Below are 10,212 nucleotides of genomic sequence, written 5' to 3' on the forward strand. Positions count from 1 at the left end.
TCATACGTTCATTTAAATTTCATGTGAAAACATAAGTCCTCAACCAAATATTTATATGGTCATAATCAGTCTATCAGTTGCAATAATGTTGCATAGAAAACCATCCCTAAACTAAAAAGCTTGAAACAACAATCAGTTTAGGGACTTCCCTGGTGGTGCAGTGGTTGAGACTCTGCACTCCCAGTGCAGGGGGCCTGGGTTTGATCCCTGGTTGGGGAACTAGATCCCACATGCATGCCATAGCCGAGAGTTCGCATGCCACAACAAAGGAGCCCACGAGCTGCAACTAAGGAGCCCGCCTTCCACAACTAGGGAGCTCACGTGCCACAACTAAGGAGCCAGCAAGCCGCAACTAAGGAAGCTGTCGGCTGCAACTAAGGAGCACACGTGTCACAACTAAAGGAGCCAGTGAGCCACAACTAGGGAGCCCACCTGCTTTGCCACTAGGCCAAAGAAAATCACATGGCCAAACTCGACATTAATGGGGTAAGGAAATATACTCCTCTTACAGAGATTGGGGAGGAAGGTCAAGCGAGTGAACAGTAAATATATCACAGCCAGTAAAATTTGCAGGTATGTGGCAGTATTTACTTAACCTAAGAAGACAGCAGTGTATGGTGGCAAAAAGCTTAGGCCATGACATTAGGCATACTTGAGTTAAAATCCCACTTTTCCACTTAGTGTACTAGCCTTTTGCATTCAATCACCATCTTTTACGTGTCAACGGGGGAACAGGGAGAGAGAAAGTAGTCAAAGTTAGCAGAATATTTGTTGTACTTAAGGCATCACCCCAATAAAATCTTAAAATTGCTATAACCAAGAAGAAACATTTTTAGGTACTCAAGAGTTCCAGTTAATTAAGTTTTAACTTTTTTTAAACTTTGATTTCAAAAAGAAAAAGAATCATTTCCTGCAACAAAGCAAAATTACTCTAAAAAATGGAATTGAGATTTGACCTAGGTAAGTTGGAGTAAGTAAGACTTTTCTCTCACTGAAATTAACCACAAAACCTGGGCAGACTACATTGAGCATCTATTTAAAAGGTAAATAGCAGCAGGGATTGCAAGGAAGAATACCAGAATTTGAGGCATCACCAACCCAGCAGTGAGTTTAGCATTTTATCCCCTCCTATAGCCCCTGGCCAGAAATCAAGGCAGACAGAAACCCAAAAGTAAGCACTATGGTACAGACAGAGAAAGAGGAAGTCCCAAAAGAAGCTCTCTAATTCTGGCTGGAGGTACAGGAAAGGAAACTAGTAATGTTCATAAAGTGGAGGAAAACCCTGGTGATCAGCCTCTAGGTGATCATGCAGCTATAGCAGTGGCAGTGGCAGCAGCACTTGGCTCAGCAGTTTGCAAGAGCCAAAACTCTGAAGGAGGCAACTTTTCTCTCCATTCAGCTGAGGTGTAGCTCCAAGAGAGCAGAGCTAAGCCCATTACTTTTTTATACTCTTTCTGTCCTCTTGCTGCTTGGCCCTGACAGTAGTATAATTATGAAAGTAGGGGGTTTCTGGCTAAAAGACAAAAAAGGAGAGCCCCAGGGAACGAGAAAATATTGGGGAGATTTAAGTGGGAGGAGCTCATGTATGCAACCCCATAAAGTTGCTTATGAACTCCTAGTCTCACTCCCAACCTGGGCACGTGTGGATCTGGTCTGAATCGGCATACCAACGATTTCAAGAACTGAACTAAAAGATAGACCACAACCCAGGTCCAAGTCTGGCTACTGGGTGGCACACATGCAGACAGATTCAAATAGCACAGCAAGTGTTTTGAAAACTAAACTGACATAGGAACCTCAGCCCACAGAAAGAGTGTTGGCACTTGGTTTGAACTGAACCAGATGGATTACCTGATTAAAAACAAAAATATCAACATGCTCAATAAGATTTAAAGACCCAGAATCTCATAATGTAATATTCAAAATGTCCATGATAAAGTCCGATATAACTAGGCATATGAAAGACAACAAAAATCTCCACTCACCTAGGAAAAGACAATCAAGAGGTCAGTCATGAGATGATACAGATGTCAGAATTATCTGATAAAGACTTTAAAGCAGATATTTTTTAAATGCTCAAATGAGCAATTATGAACACTCTTGAAGCAAACAGTAAAATACAAAGGTATTTGTAAAGAAATAAAAGATATATAAAAGAACCAAGTAAAAATGTTAAAATTGAAAAATACAAAAATAAATTAAAAATTCACTAGATAGACTCATTAGCAGAATAGAGAGGGCAGAGGAAAGATTCTGTAAATTTGAAGATAAATCAACAGAAATTACCCATTTTGAAATGTAGAGACAAAAAAAAGAGAAAGGTTTAAAAAAAGTGAACAGAGCCTCAGAGACCTGTGGGACAATAAAAAAAAGTTTTAACAGTAGTGTCCTCAGAGTCTAGAATAAGAAAAATAGTGGAATGCTGAAAAAATATTTGAAGAAATAATGGCTGTAAACTTCTCAAGCTTAGCAAAAGAAAAAAAAAAACAAATTCAAGAAAATGAGGAAAACTCAAATTGGATAAACCCAATGAAACGCATGCCAATGTACATTATAGTCAAACTTCTGAAAAATAAAGACAAAAAGTCCTGAACACAATCAGAAAGATATGATGCAATACCTATGGGGGACAATGTTACAAAGGACTGTATATTTCTCATTAGAAACCATGGAGGAGAGAAGGAGGTGGCACGGTATTTTTAACATGCTGGAAAAAAAAAAAAAGAATTGTCATCCCAGAATTCTATATCTAGTGAAAATATCCTTCAGTAGTACAGGTAAAATAAAAACATTCTCAAACAAAGGAAACTAAATTCATAAACAGCTGACCTGCTCTTAATTGCTGACATAATTTCTTCAGATACGAGGAAAATAATACTGGGAGGAAATTTGAAACCTTAGGAATAAAGGAAGAACAAAAAAACTGTAAATATCTAGATAAGTATAACAGAAAAGAGCAGAAGAAATACTTGAAGTAATAATGGCTGATATTTTACCAAAATTAATGACAGACCCTAAACCACAGATCCAATAAGCTCAGAAAATATCAAGTAGGAAAAATAACATAAAATCTACAACTCAGCATATCATATACAAACTGAAGAAAACCAAAGACAGGGGAAAATCTTGAAGGAAATCAGAGGGGAAAATCCACTTTACCTACAGAGGAACAAGGATTGGAATTACACTGGACTTTTCAGAAACCATGCAAGCAAGAAGAGAGTGGAGTGAAATATTTATTCCACTCTTCAACAGTGAAAATGTTGAAAGAAAAAAAAAGTCCACCTAGAATTTTATATTTAGCAAATTCATCCTTCAAAAGACGCTCAGACAAAAACTGAGGGAATATGTTGCCAGTAGACCTGCCTTGCAAGAAATGTTAAAGAAGTTTTTCAGAGAGAAGGTAAGTGATATTGGTCGGAAACTCAAGTCTACATAAAAAAGGAACAGCATCAGAGAAGGAATAAATGAAAGTAAAACAGAATATATACCTTTTTATTATTCTTGATTGATCTAATAGATAATTCTTCAAAGTAATAATAGCAACAATACACTGGGAGATTGTAGCATATGAATAAGTGAAATAAATGACAACAATGTTATAAGGGACAGGAGGAAGGAACTGGGAATACTCTGTTATACTCTGTTAAGAGGTACCTGTACTACCCATGAAAAGACATAGATAGATTAAAAGTAAAGAATGGAGAAAGAAATGCCATGCTAACACAAATCAAAAGAAAGCTGGAGTAGCTATATTAAGTTCAGACAAAGCAGACTTCAGAAAAAAAGGAAATTATTAGAGATAAGGCAGGATACATAATGATAACGTGGTCAATTCTCCAAGAAAATATAACAGTTCTTGACACGTATGCACCTAACAAAAGAGCACCAAAATACATGATGCAAAAACTGGTGGACAAATCCACTACTCTATCAGTAATTGACAGATCTAGCAACCAGAAAATCAGTAAAGACATAGATGACCTGAACAGCATCATCAATCAATTGTGTCTAATTAACATTATAGAATAATTCATCCAACAACAGCAGAATACACATTCTTCTGAAGCTCACAAGGACATTTACTAACATAGACCACATCACAGACTATAAAACGCACCTTAACGAATTTAAAAGATTAGAAATCATACAGAGTATGCTCTCAGACAGTAATGGAGTTGACCAAGAAATCAATAACAGAAAGATAGCTGGAAAAATGCCAAAATATTTGGAGATTAAACAGAAGACTTCTAAATAACACATGGGTCAAAGAAGAAATCTCAAGAGGAATTTTAAAATATTATGAACTATGGATTTCCCTGGTGGTGCAGTGGTTAAGAATCCACCTGCCAATGCAGGGGACACAGGTTCAAGCCCTGGTCCAGGAAGATCCCACATGCCACAGGGCAACTAAGCCTGTGCGCCACAACTACTGAGCCTGTGCTCTAGAGCCCGCGAGCCACAACTACTGAAGCCCGCGTGCCACAACTACTGAAGCCCGTGTGCCTAGAGCCCGTGCTCTGCAACAAGAGAAGCCACTGAAATGAGAAGCCCGTGCACCACAATGAAGAGTAGCCCCCTCTCGCCGCAACTAGAGAAAGCCCGCACTCAGCAACAAAGACCCAATGCAGCCAAAAATAAATGAATAAATAAATAAATAAATAAACAAATAAATAAATTTTTAAAAAAACATGTCTTCTTAGATAATTACCATTTTAAACAAAAAAAATAAATTAAATAAAATATTATGAACTCAACATGAAAATACAACTTAGCAAAATTTGTAGATTGCAGGAAAAGCAGTGCTTAGAGGAAATTCATAGCATCAAAATGCATATGTTAGAAAAGAAGAAAGATGTAAAGTCAACAATCTAAGCTTACGTATTAGGAAAGAACAGAAAGAAGAGCAATATAAGCATAATGAAGGCAGAACAAAATAAATAATAAAAATTAGAGAAGATATCAATGAAATTAAAAACAGGAAACCAATAAAGAAAATCAATGGACCAAAAGCTGGTTCTTTGAAAAAAACAATAAAACGGATAATCATCTGTAAGGCTAACCAAGAAAAAAGGGAAGACACAAATTACTCATACCAGAAATGAAAAAGGGATCATCACTACTTTTCCCATGGTCATTAAAAGAAAAATTAATAGTATTATGAATAATTCCATGCCCACAAATTTGATAACTTAGATGAAACAGACCAATTCTTTAAAAGACACAACTACCAAAGGTCACATAAGGAGAAATAGATAATCTGAATAGGCCTATTACTACTGAAAGTATTGAGTTAAAAATTAATAATTTTCTAAAAAAGAAAACACAAGGCCCAGATGGTTTCAGTGGTGAATTCTACCAAACATTTAAGGAAGAAATTATACCAATTATCTACAGTCTCTTCCAGAAAATAGAAGCAGAGTACGTTGCCTAACTCTTTCTATGAGGCCAGCATTAGCCCAAAACAAAAACAGAAAAAAATATTATAAGAAAGGAAAACTATAGAGCAACATAGCTCATGTACATACGTGCAAAAATCCTCCACAAAATATTACCAAATTGAATCCAGCAATGTATAAAATAAATTATGCACCACCAACAACTGGAATTTATTCCAGTTGTGTTCAACATTCAAAAATCAATTAATGTGATCAATCACATCAATAGGCTAAAGAAGAAAAATTATACAATCAATCAACAGGTTTTTAAAAATTTCACAAAATCCAACCTTCACTCATGATTTAAAAAAAAAAAATCTCGGCAAACTAGGAATACAGGAAAATTTAACTTGGTAAAGAAAGTTTAAAAAAACCCTGTGACTAACATCATACTTAATACTTAGAAACTAGATGCTTTATCCCTAAGATTGAGAACAAGGCAAGTATGTCCCCTTTTACTACTGCTACGCTGTACTGGAACATACTGGCAGTCTTAGCTAACACAATAAGACAAGAAAGGAAATAAAAGGTATAAAGATTGGGAAGGAAGAAATAACACTGTCTTCATTCACAGATGACATGATTGCCTCTATAGAAAATCCTAAAGAATAGACAAAAAAACCCCAAACAAACAAACAAACAAAAAAACCTCCTGGAACTAATAAGTGATTATAGCAAGGTTGCAAGATATGAGGATAATATACAAGAGTCAACTGCTTTCCTATATACTACCAATGACAATTTGGGGTTTGAAATAAAAAACACAATACTAAGGCATTACATAATGATAAAGAGATCAATCCAACAAGAAGCTATAACATTTGTAAATATATATGCACCCAACATAGGAGCACCTAAATACATAAAGCAAATATTAACAGACATAAATGGAGAAATTGTCAGTAACACGATAATAGTGGGGGACTTTAACACCCTACTTACATCAATGGAGAGATCATCCAGACAGAAAATCAATGAGGAAACATTGGCATTAAATGACACATAAGACCAGAAAAAAAATAGATATATACAGGACAGTCCATGCAAAAACAGCAAAATACACATTCTTTCAAGTGCACATGGAATGTTCTCTAGTATAGATCACATGTTAGGCCATAACACCAGTATCGATAAATGTAAAGAAGACTGAAATCATATCAAGCACCTTTTCTGACCACAACGGTATGAGACTAGACACCTGCAACAAGAAAAAAACACAAACACATGGAGTCTAAACAACATGCTACTATGCAACCAATGGGTCAACGAAGAAATCAAAGAGGAAATCAAAAAACACCCTGAGACAAATGAAAATGGAAACAACAATGTTCCAAAATCTATGAGACACAGCAAAGGCAATTTTAAGAGGGAAGTTTATGTCAATACGGGCCTACCTCAGGAAACAAGAAAAATCTCAGATAAATAATCTTACATTTAGGTCTTTAATCAAGTTTGAGTTTATTTTTTATATGGTGTTAGAGAATGTTCTAATTTCATTCTTTTACATGTAAGACCAGATACTATAAAACTCTTAGAGGAAAACATAGGCAGAACACCCTCTGACATAAATTGCAGCAAGATCTTTTTTGATCCACCTCTGAGAGTAATGAAAATAAAAACAAATGGGTCCTAATTAAACTTCAAAGCTTTTGCACAGCAAAGAAAACCATAAACAAAACAAAAAGACAACCCACAGAATGCCAGAAAATATTTGCAAGCAAAGCGACAGACAAGGGATTAATCTCCAAAATATACAAACAGCTCATGCAGCTCAATATCAAAGAACAAACAACCCAATCAAAAAAATGGGTGGAAGATCTAAATAGACATTTCTCCAAAGAAGACATACAGATGGCCAAGAGGCACATGAAAAGATGCTCAGCATCACTAATTACCAGAGAAATGCAAATCAAAACTACAATGAGGTATCACCTCACACCAGTCAGAATGGCCATCATCAAAAAATCTGCAAACAATAAATGCTGGAGAGGGTGTGGAGAAAAGGGAACCCACTTACACTGTTGGTAGGAATGTAAATTGGTAGAGCCACTATGGCGAACAGTATGGAGGTCCCTTTAAAAACTAAAAATTGAGCTACCATGTGATCCAGCAATTCCGCTCCTGGGCATATATCTGGAGAAAACCATAATTCAAAAAGATACATGTACTCCAATGTTCATTGCAGCACTATTTACAATAGCCAGGACATGGAAGCAACCTAAATGTCCATCAATGGAGGAACTGATAAAGAAGATGTGGTATATATATATATATATATATACAATGGAATATTCCTCAGTCATAAAAAAGAACAAAATAATGCCATTTGCAGCAACATGGATGGACCTAGAGATTGTCATACAGAGTGAAGTAAGTCAGACAGAGAAAGACAAATATCATATGATATCACTTATATATAGAATCTAAAAAGATGGTACAAATGAACCTATTTACAAAACAGAAATAGAGTCACAGATGCAGGAAACAAACTTATGGTTACCAAGGGGGAAAGGTGGGGGAGGGATAAATTGGGAGATTGGAATTGACGTATACACACTACTATATATAAAATAGATAACTAATAAGAACCTACTGTATAGCACAGGGAACTCTACTCAATACTCTGTAATGACCTATATGGAAATAGAATCCAGAAAAAGAATGGATATATGTATATGCATAACTGATTCACTATGCTATACAGCAGAAATTAACACAACATTGTAAATCAACTATACTCCAATAAAAATTAATTTAAAAAAACAAAACAAAGAAAAAAATAGGAAAGATCAATAAAACTAGGAACTGATTTTTTAAAAACATAAACAAAATTCATAAACTTTTAGCCAGAGTCATCAAGGAAAAAAGGGAGGGCCCAAACAAATAAAGTCAGAAATGAAAGAGAATAAGTTAAAACCAACACAGCAGAAATGCAAAATATTATGAGATTACTACAAAAATTTATATGCCAACAAATTGGACAACCTGGAAAAAATAGATAAGTTCCTATCTTCCAAGGCTGAATCAGGAAGAAATAGAAAATCTGAACAGACGGATTACTAGTAGCAAATTTAGTCAGTAATCAAAAAACTCCCAGGACTTCCCTGGTGGTGCAGTGGTTAAGAATCTGCCTGCCAATTCAGGGACATGGGTTTGATCCCTGGTCCGGGAAGATCCCACATGCCACGGAGCAATTAAGCCCGTGTGCCACAACTACTGAACCTACACTCTAGAGCCCACAAGCTGCAACTACTGAAGCCCACGAGCCTAGAGCCTGTGCTCCGCAACAAGAGAAGCCACCGCAATGAGAAGCTCGCATACTGCAATGAAGAGTAGCCCCCACTTGCCGCAACTAGAGAAAGCCTGTGCTTAAATAAATAAATAAATAAATAAATAAATATCTCCCAGTAAACAAAAGTTCAGGATCAGATGGTTTCACTGGGGTATTCTACCAAGCATTTAAAGAAGAGTTAATACCTATCCTTCTCAAAATATTGAAAAGGAAAGAATACTTCCAAACGTATTCTACGAGGCCAGCATCACACCAATACCAAAACCAGACAAAGACCACACAAAAAAAGAAAATCATAGGCCAATATCCCAGATGAACATAGGTGCAAAATTCCTCAACAACGTATTAGCAAACAGAATTCAGCAATATATTAAAAGTATCATAAATCATGATCAAGTGGGATTCATCCCAGAGGTGCAAGGTTGACTCAATATCTGCAAATCAATCAACATGATACACCACATTAACAAAATGAAGAATAAAAATCTTATAATCAACTCAATAGATGCAGAAAAAGCTTTTGACGAAGTTCAACATTCATTTATAATAAACACTCTCAACAAAGTGGGTATAGAGTGAATATACCTCAACATAATAAAGACCATATATGAAAATCTCACAGCTAATACCATACTCAATGGTGGAAAGCTGACAGTATTTCTTCTAATATCAGGAACAAGACAAGGATGCCCACTCTGACCACTTTTATTCAACATAGTATTGGAAGTCCTAGCCACAGCAATCAGAAAAGAAAAAGAAATAAAAGGCATCCAAATTTGAAAAGAAGTAAAACTGTCACTGTTTGGAGATGACATGGTACTATACATACAAAATCCTAAAGACACTGCCAAAAAACTCCTGGAGCTCATCAGTGAATTTGGTAAAGTTACAGGATACAAAATTAATATACAGAAATCTGTTGCATTTCTATACACTAACAATGAACTATCCGAAAGAGAAATTAAGAAAACAATCCTGTTCACAATGAAATTAAAATGAATAAAATATCTGGGAATAATTCTAACTAAGGAGGTAAAAGACCTGTACTCTGAAAACTATAAGACATTAATAAAAGAAATTGAATATAACACATAGAAATGGAAAGATATACCATGCTCATGGATTGAAAGAATTAATATTGTTAAAATGTCATTACTACCCAAAGCAATCTACAGATACAATGCAATCCCTATCAAAATACCAATGGAATTTTTCACAGAACTAGAACAAATAATCCTAAAATTTGTATGGATCCACAGAAGACCCTGATTAGCCAAAGGAATCTTGAGAAAGAACAAAATTGGAAGTATCACACGCCATGATTTCAAACTATATGGCAAAGCTATAGTAAACAAAACAGTATGGTATTGGCACAAAAACAGACACATAGATCAATGGAACAGAATAGAAAGCCCAGGGAAAAGAAACCGCACTTATATGGTCAATTAATCTTTGACAAAGGAGGAGAATATACAATAGGGG

The sequence above is a fragment of the Eubalaena glacialis genome, chromosome X (genome assembly GCF_028564815.1).
Source record: "Eubalaena glacialis isolate mEubGla1 chromosome X, mEubGla1.1.hap2.+ XY, whole genome shotgun sequence".
NCBI lineage: Eukaryota > Metazoa > Chordata > Mammalia > Artiodactyla > Balaenidae > Eubalaena > Eubalaena glacialis.